At 37.8% G+C, this 19317-nt stretch overlaps 2 long non-coding RNA genes across 2 annotated transcripts; one reads left to right on the top strand and one right to left on the bottom strand.

The window, feature by feature from the left end:
- Window positions 1-4201: 4201 nt before the first annotated feature.
- Window positions 4202-13216, top strand: LOC132087545 (uncharacterized). The gene is made up of 4 exons (XR_009420531.1): window positions 4202-4349; window positions 7765-9303; window positions 9890-10027; window positions 12884-13216. It is a non-coding gene; the product is annotated as an uncharacterized LOC132087545 (long non-coding RNA).
- Window positions 9628-14056, bottom strand: LOC132087552 (uncharacterized). Its single transcript, XR_009420532.1, has 3 exons — window positions 13983-14056; window positions 11620-11720; window positions 9628-10283 (listed from the first exon to the last, which is right to left on the bottom strand). It is a non-coding gene; the product is annotated as an uncharacterized LOC132087552 (long non-coding RNA).
- Window positions 14057-19317: the final 5261 nt, after the last annotated feature.

The raw sequence follows: 19317 nt of genomic DNA, 5'->3' as shown, positions 1-19317 counted from the left end.
GGACAGGGTGAGGTTTGTCTTGATTTTTCTTTCTTTTTTTTTTTCTTTTTTTTTTCTTTAGTATTCTTAAATTTTATTGTGTTTTTTATATAATTTCAGAAGTAGAGGGTGTTACATTCCATTGTGCTTACAAGTCTTATGACCAACACAGACCTGAAATAATCTATGTAAGAAAAAAAAAAAAGCAACACAACAAAACCCCAGCCTTAACTGTATTTACCCAATTCAGGCCGTGTCTTTCACAAGTGGCAATTCCAAACATCCCAACTATTTAGGTCAGGAACATCATGCAGATAAGAACTAAATATTTTTTAAGTACAGATTTCACATACAACAAAAGAGTACTTCTAGACAGTGTTATTGTTTACTTTAATGAATACTAGTTAAGTTATTCACTTCCTGATCTCATAGACTGTCACTATAAGTTTTTGACTTATTAAAGAAAAATCCTATTCATTTCCAAGGGAACCAGTTTCACAGCAGAAGTAGAGCATGCAAGTGTTTATAGAATCATGATGGCTAACATGCACCTAACAGGGTAAAGCAGGCTCATGGAAGGAGGCACATTGATAATTTGCAAGCAGCAAAATAGTTGGTTTCTAGAAGAAGGACTGATTTATTACAAGTAAATGAAAAAAAAAAAATGCTTCTAAAGTAATACTGCAAAAAGAGACAAAATACTATGACAGATATTACAGAATGGCTTACTTTTAAAAGGAATTTTAGTAGCACAGGATACAACTTAATGACAGCTCCCTGTCATTAAGTTGTATCCAATCACTAAGGAAATCGTTGTAACAAGGTCATTAAGTCATCATTCCATTACATACATTTAATTAATTTTTTGTTACAACACTTGGAAAATGTTTACAATTCTGCATTTCCACCCACCTGCCACAAAAGCTAGGAAAAAGTGTTTTAGCCTGTTATTCCATGACTAGATATTGAAAAGCTCTGGGTGAAGAAGGAGGTTACTTTAAACCCAAGGTGTTTTATCACTTTTGATAAATGCGTTTCCAGACTTCAGTCGAGGCATCAAAAGACTCTCCAAACACAGCACTAGTTTTGTAATCAGACCTACCATTATTATGACAGCTAAAGAACCAGAATAGATTATATTTTTTGTTATGTAAGTAATAAATCCAAGCTAATCAAACCTTCTCTCCACCAACCACTGCACACCTCAAGAAGTGAACTCGTGGACATTAGCTTATCTTAGTTTAAATCTTTCAGCTTTAGGGGAAAAATCCCCAAAACAAAAGAGTATTTAGTGTAAAGAGTTTAAACAGACATGAATGTAACATTTAAACATCCGATAAGGCTGCTAGGTACGTACTTGGAACATGTATTTAGGCTTTACTAGGACCAGCTAGTGCTCCCACTTATCACAAGACACGCCCTGCCAACACTGCAAGAGGAGATGTGTTTAGCACTAGCAAGAATGCGATCATTTCCTCAGTCCGCGGGGGCGGGGTGGGGCGGTGGAACCAAAACACAACAAGCGAAGCTGCAGACAAATCAGTGAAAAAACTGCGTAGTGAGCCTAAACCACCAAATTAAGACATAAAATTAGTGAATGAACACGTTTTTGGTTTTTTAATGTAAGTTACTACCACCGGCCCCAGTACCCCTTCACACACATGCACTGATACTGTCACCTACTGGATATTTTTGTATTTATCCCATTAGCGTTCCATTCATGTTCCAGCAGGGTCTATGTGGTAGTTAGATACAGAGAGAGCTGTAAAGAAGAGCCAGAAGGCAATTCCCTTAAGCAAAAAAGCCTGCACAGAGCCAAGGTCCCAACAGGAATATATGTAAATGCTTGGCTTGGGTAGGAGTGCATACCTTAAAGCGTGGGATTTTGGCATTTTTTAAAAGCCAGCAGATTTACAGAATTTGTCTGGCAGAGGGATTATTTACACTTACCAACTCTACGAGCTCAGCCAACATTTGTAGGGCCTCTCACTTGCATGTGTTTGCAAGTGCCACCATAGTGGCACAAGAGCAGCACTCACATTTGGAAAGCTTCCCACTTACCAGGAAATGAAAAGCAATAGGAAGGATGCTTTATCTTCCAGGCAAACGCCAAGTGTGTGGGAAATTCAGGAGAGTATCAGGGGATCAGCATTTACAGCACATCCTCCAAGCCACAGCTCATCTTTCACATGATCCTGTTGCTAATGAAGCATGATCTTAGACACTGCTCTGGGCACTTAAAAGTTGCAGTCTCTTTAAACAGCAGCAAACCTACTGCATCTAAATTTGGCTTCAACCACAAGTCTAACCAAGATAGACTGGCCAGAACCGTTTCCAAATTGAGTTTTGATATTTTCTTCTGAATCAAAGTTCAGAGGGACAGCTTCAAGTGTATTCTATGCCACCAGCTAAAACCAAACAAATTCCAGAAAGTGGAAATGTAGCAGAACAGGAAATTTTCAAAAAGCAATAGGAAATTACATTAAGGTACAATAATTTTAACTTAATGAAGAAAACACAAAGAATTTTCTGTAAAGCCATCAAGGAGAACATTTACATCACAAATACAAAATAAAAGAATGACTTTCAAAAACAAAAACATCAAGAGGTATGTTCTTAAAGGACAGGCCACCCCTTTCATTTACATTCCCACTGAAAAAAATCTAATTTACAATGTTTAATTTCACATTTGTATGAAAATTCTGAAATATTAGTCTTACAGTGGAGAACCTGAAATGAACCTAATCAGGAAGAAAGCACAGACTGAAAAAATGAGACAGAATCACAGAATGGTCAGAGTTGAATAGAGGACAAGCCCCACGTAAGCAAAACAATTCTCATTTTTATGTCCAAAAATAAAACAAACAACGAAAACATTTGAGTTAAAAAAAATAATGAAAAGTGAACATATTTTAAGAATCAAGTAACAATTCTCCTCAAGCATTTCACTCCAGCATAATTACAAGCATCTCTCCTGTACCAGTTCTACCACTGTTATCTTTCAAGAGTTAATGCACTGCATGAGCACTGCATAGCCAACATTCTTTAGGTTTACCTCCAACTGTCGATGGGGAAATGAACAGGAAGAGGCTGACATCATGTTCATGAGCAGCTGTCAAGGTAGCAAATTGTATTTTCCTAGGTAATAAGTAGCTTCCTAAAACTAGTTACATGTGCTTGCTGTTGGTCACATAGCAGCATAACAAGGAATAGGAGGTAGTTCAAGATTTGCAATTTTCTTTTCAGCGGTGACTGTCTTCTTTTTTTTTTTTGCAAGAGTTTAATTTATTTTGCAGGGGTTTGGACACTTGTTTATTTATGCATCTAAACACCATTAACAGTGCCTGGCCACACTGCCCAGACAGTCTCCCAGCAGAAAATGTTTTGCCCATCACTCTCCTTCTCCTGTAACTTTTGAAGGCCTGTCAGTTGGCTTCTACATAAGCTAAGAATATTTAATAGAGCAAATGTCTGTCTCTGAAGACATGGCACACTTGCTACCACAGACACTGAGAGCCATCTGTCCCAGTAGCAAGAGATGTCTATCAGCCCCCTTCACACCCAGGTTTCCTGCCAGGCATCTGCCTACTCTCCTGTGCCACCCTGAGTGATGCCATGGCTGCGGGATGCAGCACCACCCACAGCACTTCAGTGTTGGAGCGCCACGCTTCTGCCAAGTGACTGCCAGAGTGTTTCCTTTCTTCAACTCAGGGAAAGGTAATTTTGTCACTAAGGACAAAGGTGGATATTCCCCATCCACTATGCTGCCAGGTCCTATAGGACAAGTTCTCCACAAGCTGTTTTATTTAAGTATTATCACAAGCATCAAATTGGCTCCCACTGTCCTGTCCATCCATTCACTGCACACCCCAAGTAGGAGGTTTTAGGAGAGCTTTAACCCAACATAGCCTGTTTCCATCCTATGCATTCACTTAACCTTATTTTCTAATCCTGTAAAATGTTCAATTCAGAAGAAAGAAGGAAAGCTTCACTTTTTAAATACCAACAAGATGGAATGGAGCCAACAGTTCTATAGGGGGACAGAATATAAGAAAATAAAGATAGTGCAGAAAGTAATCTTACCCCTAAGGAGTTGCAGCTGGGCCAATTATCAAAGATTAGGAACAGGCCTGACTTTAACAGGCCACAGCTGTAACCAATGAGAAGAAGAGTGCTTAAAAGAGTGGGGTGGCTGGTTGAGAAGGGAACTGGAGTCAGTTTGCTGCTCTGTGGAGAAGAAAGAGTCAGTGCTCAGAGGAGATACCCACAAGAAAATATCAAGAGCACACAAAACTTCTGTGATAGAAGACAACAGTACGGAACTCCTGCAATAAGATGACAACACAGTTCCAAGCAGATAGTACTACAAGGTACTATTTTTGTGTAATTCAGAATTTGTAATGTAACTGCCTTTTTTTTTTTTTTTCCTTTTTTTTCCTTTCTTTTAACCCTCAGAATTATGGCTTTACTATAACCACAGCAATGCCAAGTCTATTTGAACAAATCACTTGGTTGAGTCAGAAAGACTGTCAGAGCATCAGTCACAGAGACTGGGCCTTTGACAGAAGTTCAATGAAGTTCAAAACTGAACTTCAGGGTGAAGGCTGAAGTAGGGAGCTTTCCAGAAAGTGAAAGGGAATGTAGTCAAGGTGGAAACCCAACTCTATGATACTGAAAATCTTCAAATATGCCTATATTTGCAAGTTGATTTTAGAAGTTTTGAGAAGACATTCCTATTTCTAATCTGGCTGTAGAGTAGCAGAAGAGAAAAAAAAAAAAGGTGTGGTTAAAGTCCATGTCCCTAAGAACTAGCAAAGATGCCCTTTTCAGTTAACAAGGCAGGAACATAAGCAGTCCTTGTCTTTGCAGGGTTTATATCTTTACATAGGTGTCTTCTGAACACAAATTCTAAACCAGGATCAAACATATCCTTAAAGATCAATATCCCAAATTGCCATTAAAAACCATCAGTTAAAAATTCACCTGTTTTGTTAAATCAGGGTCACAGTGTTTGGTTTTTGCATATTCAACATAAGAGAGAAAACTACCAGCAGGGGAAAAATACACTTTTTCTCTAGAAATCCTTTTTATGTCACAAAATAATCACTCCTGCACAGCACTCAATACTCAACAGTAGAGTACTATTTTTCCTCCCTGAGCAATTTACACAAGTGGTAACATGAAGAGGACATCCATGCAATTCACCTGTGTTTGCACCTGCTGGGTTAGAGAGACCTTGTTCCCTATTCCCAATGAAGGGCTTTGGTGTCAGCATGCATTCCCATGGGTTTCTGGAAAGCTAACTACAAGAATGCTTCCTGTCAGAAAGGAAATGAACTCTGTCACAGCTGGAAAATCATCACCTACTCTTCCTGTGTAAGTGGTCTGAAGGGATTACATTTCTCAGTTGCTGTGTTAATTTAGGCTTTTAATGTGTTTTATCATCAGTATTTAAAGCTATTAGTTAGGAAAGATTCATACCACTGTGAGAAAGGTAAGAGCACAAAGATTCTTATCAGACCTGTATACAATGAAATACTTCCATTTATTATGTTTCAATTATTTATTTATATTCCCAAAATGCCATGGTTTGCTGTGTTGAATTAAATTCCTAGCAGCCAATACTGCATAATGTAACACGATCATATTGGATTATTCTATTCTGATGATTGATTGGTCCACCAAAGTTTTCTAGAATTCTTTTGTTTCTGCTATATTACCTGTTATTCTTGCAGGCCTACAAATGGAATTTATTTAAAAAGGGGGGAAAAAAAACTCCATATGAAAACTATGTATGTGCTAGTATACAAAGAGAAAATTCCTTGGCAGGGAAATGGTAAAACATTTGAAAAAGCCAACGCAGATTACAGATTTGTTATCCCAAATTCATTGATTTTTCTGGATTATCCCCCTCACCATCCTCAGTGTACCTCAGGAACAACAGAGGAAGCACTGGCTGCTCACAAATTCAAGCACAAGTCTTTATGCTTTAAAATCACATCTTTAACACAATCATTTCAAAGAGATAACGCGAGCATAGAAGTTTAAAATCCTTGTCCTGTGAAAAACAACTATAGCAGGTTTAAAAAGTGCTTACTCACCTATCCAGATTATGGACCTTTCCAGCAAAAGGAAACAATGTCCTTTCAAAACACACTGTAAATAATTAATAACTGAGTAAATACTATTCCCAAAAATATGCAATACATTCATATATTAGATGTAATAAACAGGATTACTCATTCTTTAAACACTCTATAAGGAAATTAGAGCTATTTTAATGACATATTTGCAAAGGCAGTTCAAGTCCAGACACTCAGAAAATCAAGTATTTTAGAATACTATGGAATTGATTTATACTATGCTCAAGACTTCTACTAGTGAAAGTCTTCTTGCTAATTACTACACAAAGCAAGAATGAATCATAGAGTTATTTTATGCAACAGTATTCAAAACAAGAAAGAAGAAAAAGGGAATTTCATCCTCAGTTATTTGTGTGGATCTTTCCTGCACTAGAAAAATAAAGCTTACATTGCTCAAAGAATAAAAGCCCTGGACTTGCATGAGGGAACTTAAATACTCAGGGGAGTTGTTGAAGTGTTTGATGCATAGAAGGTGCTAAATCAGTGACTTCAGTGGAACCATAAAGCCTATATATAAAAATCTGTGATTTAAAGAGTGGGATTTAAGATGAAAGGCAACTCTGAAAGGCAAGTTGTGCCATTCTGAATAAATCTTTGTCATTATCTCCTCCTCTCCTCTTAAACATTTGTAATCTTTGAAAAGGAAAATCACCAGAAAAGAAAAAGTCAAGTCACTTGATAAAGTTTTAGGCTCCATAAAGGTCTCACATGCATTACAACACTATTTTAATGAAAATCATCAAGGCAAGTCTATCAGTGAATCAGTCCTGTTAGGAATTAGTTTAATTCTTCCCAGTTAGCTACTGAATGCTGATTACAGCAGCTGATAGTCACAGAAGCCACTATGTTTTTTCTTTCTCTATATAAACTACTGGATAAAATTTAGCAGCTGAAAAGTCTTGACTGCTCTCTCTCTGTGGCTCTTTGTTAACTGCTTGATCTGTAACTTAAACAGAATTACAGCCACACACTTTCAAGAAATTCACAATGGTATGTAATAATCAGCATTTTCCCTACAGTTTATAAAGACTCCACTATACTCCCAATCAGTAATATTGTACACTTCCATAATGTTTTAGATGATAAACCTGCACTTTGTGGCTGAAATAATGCAATAAAATTCAGTTATATTCTTTAGCATCATTAGAACTGCCGTAAATTGAGGACTTTAACTCCCATGCTCTGTCAGCAGAATGCACAAGCACAGAATGTACATGAGCACATTCATTACACACGAATGAAAAGCATCACTAGATTCAGTGCATTCTTGGTCTTTTTTCTCTCATCAGAAAATAAAACTATGAAAACATTATTTGGATTTGTAATATGTAACTTGATAGAAAACAAGTAGTTGAAAGATGTTAAGTAAGACTTAGGTGACATTAACGGACAAGCTCATGGGGTTGGGTTGCTTGGTTATTTTATCCTCTAAAATATATACACACCTAACTGCCATGTCATAAAATCTTAACTCTCAATACTGAACTGCCCTTTCTATAAACTTGAGATAGATTTTGCTGAATATATTCTACTGCTTAACACTGAACAGAATTCACACATTCCAGCTGTCCTCGTAGCGAACAGGTAGGAATTATAATTTTAAACCCTCCCGTAGTTATGGAGCCCCTGCTGTAATTCACAGGCAGAGGGGGACACTGGAAAGCGTTTGAAAACTAAGAAACAGCCCCTGATGTTGTTCATCTGCTGCCCCCTCCTGGAGGAAAACAAACAAAGCGCCACAGCACGGCCAGGAACACAGCTGGATTTCCAAGTCCAACACTTTGCTGGTAACCTCCTGACAGCAGATCTTTCTCCGTTTAAAGGAATTCCTTGAAGTTTTGCAGTATCCATAGACTCTAAAATATACTTCCCATGTGCATCTGTTAATCTGGGCATAACGAGAGGGACAAAGAGAAAATGAGGCTGCTTGCTCCAGCACTCTGGAGCTGTGTGCAGGGCACAACCTGTGCTCTCAGTCACAGTGAGCACAGCAGAGCTATCCTCACACCCTTCTGCCATCAGCGATTCCATGTGTGCCGCAGGACACACCACTGAGCTGGCTGTGATTCCCAACAGATCCCATTCTGCTCTGGGGACAAGGCCTTGAGAGGAAAGAATTACAGAACAGCTGCAGGCTGGGACTACAGCCAATGCCAGTTTTATGAGTTTGCACCTCAGGGGGACTGTAGGAAATGAACAGTGTTGACATGAAGTTCGTTTTGCTGTATAAAAGTCAAGCAAAACTCAAGTCAGAAGTAGGTATGAAAAGTTCAAGTAAATTCTTAATCTCCCTCTTCCAGGGAGAGCTCCAGAGATCCAGTCCATAAAAGCTCATTTTTCTTTCAAAACAGAGCTGTAAAAATCAGACACATTTCATATTAACCTCAGATAAAATTTGGGTTGTCATACTCCAGTGTAACTCCACAAGCAACTGTTGTAACGATGTAAAGTGCTTAACATTATACTTCTGCCACTTAAAGCAGAGATAATTCTGTTAACTGACTACTTGATTTTAAAAAAGCCCCTAAGGCAGATGCCTATGTGCAAGGTATATCATCAGCACACTGGTCTGCTCCCTACTTACTAACAAAAATGCTCCAGCCCACTTCAGGAAATTAGACCTTTGACTAGCTGAACCCAAATTCCATTTTTGCTTTCATTTTATTATACCAATTTCAGAGAGCTACTAAAACATGCATTTATTTCTTTCCACATGAGCAATAACAACTTCAAATGAGGAAAGCCAGATTCAGTATAGACAATTATTTAAGTTCTAGAAAACAGTTGGGATAAAGAATCCTTTGGGGGAAAAGCTTTTATGATTTGAATTAATTTATGGTACACAACTGTGAAAGTAAGAAAGTGACTTCTTTTGTTAAACTATTGTAAAAATGTTTTCTGACAATATAACAGACATGTATGTCCATAAACAACAACAAAAAGAGAAAACACCCCAAGCCAAATGTACATACTTAGAAGAAACTTAGAGAAAGAGATGTACTCAAGCTTCTCTACCTAAATATTAGAAAAGCTATCAGAATATTTTGTAATGTCAACTCGTGGACAGGTGGCTGATAGAGATTATTATCTTCTTTATGAAAGAAAAAGAGATCTTTTCTGAATAACAGGAAAACATCAAATGCCTTCTCAAAATCTCTTAGGAAGAAAGGATATACTTGAGGTAAGGCAAAGTTTTGATGTTAACTCTTACAAGTGCAGATGAGTAGAATTTTACACTAACTGATAAAATTGGTGCTTTAGTTAGTTGTCCTCTTAAAAATGCAGCCATGACCCAAAGGAAGCTGTTTTTTCACCTAGTTAATTTGCAGAATTCCAAGAAGTCTCACAGCATTTGTCTTGGCTCCTGAAAGAGTCTGTTTCAGGGGCTGTACTTTGCTATTGCCTGTAACAAACTACAGCAGAAAACCTTGGCTGCACCTTTTGATCAGCAAATGCTTAATTTACTCCAAAGACTGGTAATATCACAAACCAAGTAGGAGGCAGCTATTTTTATTTAGCCTGTCATAGAGCAACTTTCTTACAAAAATAAGTAAGCAAATCAGCAGATAAATATACGTGCCAAATAATCTGCAATTAAGAAAAAAAATAGCAAGTTTTGCTATAATACTGATCATACCTACTGTACATGCTACACTTAAATTAGCTTCAATCCTTCTTTCAAGTTGCTTTTTTGTTGAAACACACAGGATTATCTTCAGGCTTTTTTATTCTCTTTCATTTGTGGGTTTGTTGTTTCTTCGCAATAGATTTGTTTGTGATGTCCTCTCAACTGATGTCTGGTTTTGAATACTTGATCCCAAATTGAAAACAAAAGAGTGGTAGCAGCTCTGAAATTTTCCATATGCTCCTTCAACTCTTCTCTGGATTGCCATTTAAGAAATAAGGTACGTATAATAATTTAAAAAGAACCCCAAAATACATGATACCAATATTTTATAGTACCATCAGTCATGGAAAGACTTAAAAATGAGATATGAAAATGTCAGGTGATGAAAGACAAAGCTGTAGAGAACATAAACCTTGCTCCTCATTCTGTGCTATGTTTGTGACACAGACATAAAATAGAGCTTCTCAAGAAAAGTAATTTGTTTGAGTTGGTTTTTGTTTGTTCATTGTTGTGCTGTTTGGGGGTTTTTTAACCTGTAGGGCAAAATTAGATGCAAGTTAAAGATAAGTAATTTTTAAGTAATTTTGAGGAATGAACTGCTCGATTTTATTTTTGTGTATACTGCAAATACAATGAATCGGCAAGTGATTTACAGAAATGTTTAACTGCCATTCACACACATCTTGGAAATACAGATTATCATTACTGGATGCACAGTTGCATTATAAAATTGCTAAAGTGCTGCTCAGAACAACAAAAGGTAAAAATAAAATTAGGTAAGCACAAATTATAATCATAAAAATGACAGCATTTGAGAAGTTACTACTGTGTTTCGTGTACTTGCCATGACAATAAATATGCCTTCCTTTTTAAAAGTGACAATGCAGGAAGGAGAAACATGATTTTCAGGTTTGTCATTTGACCTGAATCACTTTGTTCTAGTAGATTACCATGTTTTTAACATATAAAAAATTTATCCTACAATGCACATTTCTAACATTCCTGTCTTTTCTAAGCTTCCTCATGTAAACTTCCAGTGATCATAATACATACAGATAAAGAACAATAACCTTTTTACATAATACAGCTACCATGCTACAAGGAGTTTATTTTCATTATGTCATGAATATCCAAAAATTGTTAAAATAACATAAAATGCTAATTACGTTGTTAAGACTAATACAAAGATCAGTGAAATGTCAGACCAAGACATAACCTTAAGAAATAGAGTGCTGCATACACTTTTAAATATATACACCATACTTTGTAAAATTACGAGGGAAAAAGCCCATTACATGATTGAGAAAATCATGTTTGTTTCAGAGTAAATTAAATACTTTCAACCATGCAAGTATCATTTGGCACAGAATAACTTAATTTGACTCATTTTTTGGTGCTGACATAGTTTGTATATTACTGCTTTTGTACAAGCAACAAAGTACCAAAATACCAAAAATTGTCCTTTCACCATCCTCCCAAAAGCTTACAAACAAGATATAAAAGCTGATGTTAGCTGTTATATAAATAAATCAATCTCAAAACAGAAGTACCAATTCTGAAGATAATTTGTAAAAAGCAGAACTTGATCATGTGAGACATTTCAGCAGACGGCTGTTTACAGAAAGAAAAATTTAAAGACTTTTTCCTCACCCAGTGTCACCAAGCCTTACTTATTAATTTGCCTACACCTTTTAATATGATGACACAGCAAGCATCAGATTACAAATACTGCTGGATTCTGGAGTTTCTAGTGACTAAGAGAAAAGGGAAGATAAATTGCCACTTTTGTGACCACATACAGATTAAAAAATATTTGAGAATATTATTGCTTTTTTCATGTGCTGTATTCAAGCATAAACAAACACTTACCTGACTCTCCAATTCAGTGTGCACCAGCATGGTTTAGTCAAGATACCACAAACACATGTAAGGATGTTGTGAGGGAGCTGAAGCCAGTAACTCTGAAGGGTCTGCATGTCACAGGACATAAGGAAGAAATATGTGAACTTTTATGTAGCCACTGTATGGCACATTCATGGGGTATAGCAATGTAGAACCTAGTAGCTCAGAACATACAGCAGTACCTACTGCTAAAGCAAACAGCATTTCTGGTCATTTATTTTAGTATATTAAGGTAAATTCCCAACATATTTCCTACAACATAATATAAAAGCTGTATTAAAAAACTCTAAGCCTCAACTCATTAAGGTTGCTAAGACAAGAAATAAAAATTAAATATTGCCAAAATTAAAGTTAAATTGCAAACATCAAAGTTGCCTTGGTAACCTTAATCTCATTGTTTTTTGTATATCTACTCTGCTCTCTCATAAATAAAGCAAGGCTAATGAAGCACTACCCATTCTACACACTGAATTTCAAAAGGATCACTGGGAGCAGAAATTTGCATACAGGCAAATCAGGAAATTGAAGATTTTGCAAGTGTACCCACCCACACAGATGAGTGCTTGGCTTTTTGACCTGTATTGAGAGCTCTCTTAATTTCTTCTCTTTTTTTGTGATTTTGTTTTCTTTTCAACATTCAACAAGTTTTTGGTTTCATTTTTGGAATCAAAATACCTAAGAAGTTAAAACATTAATGCCAGGTTTCACATTGGGGAATTTTTATATATATATAAACACACACACCCCCCCCAAAACCCTCTGATGCTTCAACTAATTGTCATTTGAGTAATGGCAGCAATATTAAATGGAAGTGACTGTGCACCCTGTTAATTTAATGCTGGTTCACATGTTTGAGACTAAATCCTTCTGTTCACTTCAGACTAAACTGCGGCCCAAGTTATTCTCATTTTCTGAGACTCCCCATTATTTTACTATTTGCTCACTTTGCCATGACCCATTTTCGCTTTTCCTAACACACCAAATTCTACTTAAGCTCATCTCCTCATCTTGTCTTTATCTCTGGCAACACCTCACAGGTTTTCCAGCCCCACTGGTGCTCAGTAGCCAACAACTTTTATATTCTGTCAACAAAACAATTAAAAACCTTTGCAAGCAAGGTGCCAAAGGAAACTGGAAAGTTTTCCTAGTTCCTGTCCCTGCCTCCCTAAAACAGTCTGTTACAATTAGCTTCCTGCAGTAAAGTATTGTCATTGTTCACTGCATTTTTCAGAGACTTTGAAAAGGCCAAATCTCAACAGATTTTTCCATCAGGAATGTGGCCTTTCAACGGTTCTAACAGAAGACACCTCCTGAAGAATGCTGATATATTTCCTTCAAGCCATGGACTGTTAGGGCTTTTTCAATAAAAGGTATCCACAGTCTTGCAGGTTCCACTTGGAAACATGAACAGAAAGTTTTCCCCATATACCTTCTAGAAAATTGGCTGAATCATTTTGGCTGATTTGCACATTTGACATCATGAAATATCCAAAAAGAAATCAGAGAGAGTCTAAACCCTTGGGTAAAAATAGATCTAAACTGAATATTGAACCTAGATGGTCATCATGAAGAGCATTACAATTCTGGTGTTACTCCAGCCATATTGACATGAAGTTAAAGCCAGAAAAGCTTCAGACATGAAGCATCCTTTAGCTTTGACATTCTCAGCAGTCCAGGGTCCCCAACCCCACTTTAGCAACACAACAAACAACAAAATGATAAGGTTATAGAGTCTTCCTTGCATGAAGCAAGGATCTCTACCTCTTGCAGATGGAAATAAAGCTTCACTGAGATGAAGCAACACTTGACAAGGGAAGTGACTTGCTGCTACTAACTTAACAAGGCAGAATTTCCTTTTAAACTAACAGCTACTTATCCAACCTAGCAACTATCAAATGCCAAAATGAGCCCACCAGAACCTCAAATCAACCTAAGAAGTACTCAAAACCCCCATCATGTCCTGCCATCCAGATTTCCTGCACTGAAGGTTGCCTTTTCTCCTCTACCTATGTAAGAGCTGCTCAGCTGCAAGCTCAATGCAGCTGCCACATCCCAGCCCACCTACTGCCTTGGAAGATGGGGATCCTTGTTGAGTGCTCTCAAGCAAACCCTAAGAAGTCCCTAATCCTTCCTCCCTGACCTTCAAATCACTGTTCTAATCTATCTTAATGAGTTTTAAAGCCTTCTTCCATCAATTAAAACAAATATATTTGTATGTACACTTGTATTACACAAATATTTAGCACTGAAAGAGAAAAAAACAACTGTAAGAGAAATAAACAACTGCAAAAAACCTGACATCTTGCATTCAGTACAGTTAGAAACAGTACCTGTGCTTGCACAGATGCTTGCAGGCCTTGATCCATTCCTTAGCTGTATTAAAAGCCATGGTTTGTTGCAGTAGCTTAAAACCAGAGCAAATATGTTAATCTAAAATAGAAGAAAGACATTTATCCACATTAAAGTTATTAACATGAATGTTCAAACTGAACTCCTATGCAGTTTTAAAGTATTTTGTGGTTATTTAGGCAATATGAGGCCAAATTTGGCTGAGATGCACAGCATTAAAGAAGAAAGAGCAATTATTGATTATGACAACATAATTTGACCATGGAGACTGTGGCAGCAAATCCAAGGTTAGCTCAGCTCTAAGAATGCCTAGTGCACTCAAAAGTGTCAAAACAGAGCAAAAACCAAAACAAACCAAAACATAATAACAAGGAGCTCTCAAAGATTTCAAGCCACAATTAAAAATGAGTTAGCAAAATATGCACTTGCAGTGGAGTTATTTTGTTGTAAATTATGGAGCATATGAAAAATATTGAAGGAACAGATATCTCTGAATACCCGAGCTTCAAGGATTATTTTTAGTGGCAGACACAAAACACTTTATGTGTCCCTTTTCTTCTAAGCACAACTGCTGACAGGCTAAATTTGTTCTGGAGAAAGTAGTGGTAGGAGGCTGCAGGTTTTGCCCAGAGGATTTCTGTTTAAAGGGAAATGCAATTGAGACCACTAACCTTTCTTGTAAAGGTTTTAATATAAAATAACTCAGCTTCACAGCAACTTCTGAATTCTTTTTTAAGATTTAAGATTCAATTTGTATATTGCTTTCCACTAACCAGTTAGGCTTTCAAGTAGGCTAAAAGCTACAACAAACATATTGTACCAAAAAACATTAGCAATTACAGTGAGAACTTGATACTAAGTTAAACACTAGCTTAGTGCTAAAAAGCTGTGTTTAAAACTATTTCAAAAATCATTCCCATACCAACAGGAAGGCTCTACTGTATCAGCTCCACAAGCACAAGGAATCAGCAGAAAACAATTTCATATAATTTTACACTAAAGCTTCCTTTACTAGAATGAAACATCTGAAAAACATTAGCAAGTTGAAATTTCTTAGTTTCTTTATTGTTTCTTCTGCACCTCAAAAATGTATAGAAATTAGCATGGTGTTAAAAATATTTAGAAAGGTTTTCTTTGCTCACATTTATCACAAAAATACAAGCAATATTCAGAAAAAAATATAAAATGTTTGCAATTCCACAGTACTATCAACAGCTAAAAACATCTTAGATTTTTTACTAGGAAGCTAAAATTAAGCAAACTTCTGCATGTTAACATAGCAATGAATAGTAATATAACCTTCAAAATTCATTGCCCTCACACATAATGGAAATAGTCAAAAGAGCATCTTAGGAATCCCAGTCCCAGGTTTTCTCACTACAGTTGTAAGAAAGATGGATTTTTGATCCCCACACCTCCCACCCAAAAGGAATGAAAATATTCAACAGACAATTTATAATTTGTTAATGAAAAGCAGTTCTCCTTTCACTTAAAAAACCAACAACTTGTATAAGCACTCATAAATTTTTTTACTGCTGTAGTCATCTCTGTTTTGAAATACTGTGCATTTCAATTGTCTTTCCATGTGCTTTCCTTCCTACCCCCTTAGAGAAAAAGTTACATTGGACTGCAGCCTTCTTCTTGGCTTACAGTCACAATCAAGGGGACACTGTAATTCACTGTGAAGCAAATAAAAAATCTGGTTTGTTTTTAGTTCTAAAATTTGCCATTTTCTCAATTACTTTTCCTCCAGGAATTCTGCTATAACCTTTTTAAAAATTCTATCTCCTGCCCTGTCAAGCAATAAAAACCTCAGAATGAGCCCATGTATCCCAAAGACAACAAAGGCATCAAAACCAGACAGTGTAACACGTAATGCAATCTAAACCTTTCCATCAAAACCCTTCATAATCTAATCTAAATCCTGCACCATGACACAGATGCCTGGCTGTAACCACAGGATGCCCTGTCATTCCACATTCTTCCACATTCCTAACCTTGCCTGTTTCCTTACCTGACCACTGCCACAAACTCCAGCACACACCCATGAGCCATCACCTTATTTCACAATCACCTGTGCCATTCTGAGCAATCACAACCAAAGCAGTAGCTCAACCCACAAAACAAGAATTTGGTTTATGTCACAGCAGCAGCCAGGGCAACCTTGCTAAAATCAATTAATCACTGCAACCACCCGCAACACCGAATGGTTAAACTGGGAAAAATGCCCAGACTACCTTTGGGCACTGTCATTCAAGATTTTTACCTACAAACATGAAGGTGAGCAGTAAATGCACAGTTTTATGGAGGGCAAAGCACTTGAAATTACTAACAGAAGCATTATTTAAGCAATGAGGAAAAAAGTGTAATTGGTACCAAAGTGACATTAGTAATTAATGCAAAGGGGAACAGAACTAGAGTACTGGAACAATGTTCCTTTGTGATTTAGGAGACAGATTATGCTACTCAAGGTCTTTCATATATCAATGGAGATAATATTTAGCTATAAGAAATGTCACCAAACTCAGAGCTAAAAGGCATTCACCTAGATAGAAGTACCTTCACAGAAATGTTTAGAGTCATTAAAAAACTACTAATACTGAAATTGCTGGACTATAATGATCAACTACTCATAGAAACAGTCATAATCCAAAATATTAAATGAGAAAGGATTTTGCAGAATGAACATCATCAAAATGTGAACATTTACAACATATTTTTAGAATTTTTACAGTTCTTACATTTTCTTTACTCAAACCAGCATGAATATGTTCCACAGTAGCTTCTGATACTGAAAGGCTCCAATACATTTTGACCAAACAAAATCATTTGCAGCAATAAGTTCAAGCTGAGGAGGCAATTGGATGAGAGCAAAAAATAAAACCTGACTTACTGGTAAAATCACTGTGTGGGCACATAACCATGTCCTGATAATGCCAAGCAAGCTACTTGAAAATTGCTTATCTGCTCAGTTTCAGATGATGTGCACTGAGATGAGGTTTCCTCTGAGGGATGTTTCTGTGCACCTTCCAGGCACTTCATAAAGTGATATAAAAGCACTCTCACAGACGAAGCACAGGCAGGTTTCTTTTACCCACATGTGTGATTTTCAATCATTTTCCATTAAGATCTACTCAGTCATGTGACAATAAACACATTTAAAGCCATGATCCACATCATGACCCTTTAAATGGATTTTCTCAGCATCTTGTGGCTCTAATGCTGTTTTCTCTCAGAACTCAGCTTTAAGGCACAAGCCTCTTCCATAGGGTGAGTTGAGCCTTTAGATCCAGCTTCCAATTGGATTTTCAACTGATTTTCCTATTATGTTTACACCCTGATTGAGCCTTAGGGGTTTTTTATTTCCCCAGCAAATGTCTGGGTTCTAACACAGGAAATGTGACAGATGCTAAGAGGCATAGACTGGGTTTGTCTGTCTTTTCTCTTGGAATATGGAAGAGAAGTCAGCACCGCAGGGTTCCTCAAGCTGCTATAGGAAATTCCTGCTCAAGGAAATAAGCTGCTACTTCTCCAAACAAGGTGTTCATTTCACAGGAGTGAGATGCATGAGGATTATGCTTGAGCTCATGTGACAACAGCAAGGACTCTTATTTTAAGGCATCTGACACACAGGCAACAAGAGAGCAATTTTTTGCAAGATTTTCTTTGTTTTTATTCTTTTCATCTCCAAAGCTCATTTTTACCTTGGTCCATTTTAGGGCAGCCTGAAATTCGACATGCCATATCATTTTCACAGATTTGAGCCAGGAGTTTCCTGATCTTACTTTTTGCAATGTCACTTTCAGAGATTTGAGCCAGGAGTTTCCTGATCTTACTTTTGATCCTGCTTGTGAAATAGCAGAGCTTGCACCTATGTATCTCCACCAGAAATATTTCCACCAGACCAGGCAATCTGGGCTTCAAAATCCTCAAGCAGAGCAGCATACAGCTGGGATGTTGTAATGTCCTCATGGTGATGTGTGGGTTCATTGACAGAACACATGGATATTCGCAGTTAAATCTGTTAATTTTCCAAAGTTGCAGTTGGCTAGAACATGGAGCTGGTAACACCAAGGTGGTGGGTGCAATCTCTGTACTGGACATTTACTTAAGAGCTGGACTCGAGGATCCTTGTGGATCCCTTCTGTTATGAACAAAAATTCAGTTAATATTTTTTTCTGTGAGAAAAAGTTACCACTACTGCTGGGCTGCTGCCTTTGTTATTGTAATCACGAGTCGTTGTCGTTAATAGTTGTTTTTGTATTAGTAAAAGCCCTGGCTGGGGCGAGTTAATGGCCCTTCTCCTGAGACTGTAACGGGTGGGGACCTTCCCAAGGCTAAGTTGTACCTTTCCCAGAATAGTGAAGACACCTGAGAGGGTGGGGGGGGTTATGCAAAGTGACTCCCAAGACCAAAATGCTTTGTGGAACCCCCGACTCCAAACCCACGGAGAAACCCCAAAAACAACGAGCCAAATAAGAGTTGAGAGACTAGAGTGATGTCTGGACATGAAGAGCCGAGTGCTGAGCCTGCAGAGACGCGGAACACCTTCGGACCCTCTCACCCTGACCATGGGAATTGACCCCGGCGGTGAGGCCAAGCTAACAGAATGGGAGGGGTACCATCTTATGGGATCAAGCCCTAAAGGCTCCCAAGAGGATCTGATCCCCAGCTCTGCCCCTAGTAGACAGAGCTGTGCATATCCTCCTCCTCTGAGTCGCCCTGGGAGAGACGACGGGAGACTGCAGCCCCGCCGAGCTACCCAATCCTGAGCTGATCACTTTTAATAAAAGCATTAAACAAGAGAAGAAGTCTCCTGGCCCTTGTTTATTTCACCTTCCAACTCAGTATAGTCTGTGAATCTATGAGAAGACAATAATAACATCCACTTCATTATTTCGAATGTCTTATCTACAGTCTGGGGAGCAACGCCATCCAGATTCAGATTCCAGCCCTGGGCATGCCTGCAGATCTTACGACTATCTCAAAGAAGTGAGGGTCCTGCACGAGAAAAACGATGCCATAAATGCTCAAATTACCTGTTGAAATTAAAAACGAAATACAGGTTAGCAACGGTACGAGATTTCTGTGCTAAGTTTATAACAGCTCCTGTTAGCAGACAGGCAGGAGTGATTTTAAATCTAATACTTATTTTAAAAGGCGAGAACGCTGGTGAGAAACCTGCCCCCTCCAGCCCAGGAGCCGCCACCGGAGCGCACCCAGCCCCAGCCCCGAACCCCAGCGAACCCTTCCCTCAGCCCGGCACAGCCAGGCCGAGCCGGGAAAGGCAAATTAAGCGGAGAGACGTATTTCTAC

This window comes from Ammospiza nelsoni, chromosome 1 (assembly GCF_027579445.1).
Source record: "Ammospiza nelsoni isolate bAmmNel1 chromosome 1, bAmmNel1.pri, whole genome shotgun sequence".
In the NCBI taxonomy this organism is placed as follows: domain Eukaryota; kingdom Metazoa; phylum Chordata; class Aves; order Passeriformes; family Passerellidae; genus Ammospiza; species Ammospiza nelsoni.
This window is presented reverse-complemented; position numbering and strand designations above follow the sequence as displayed.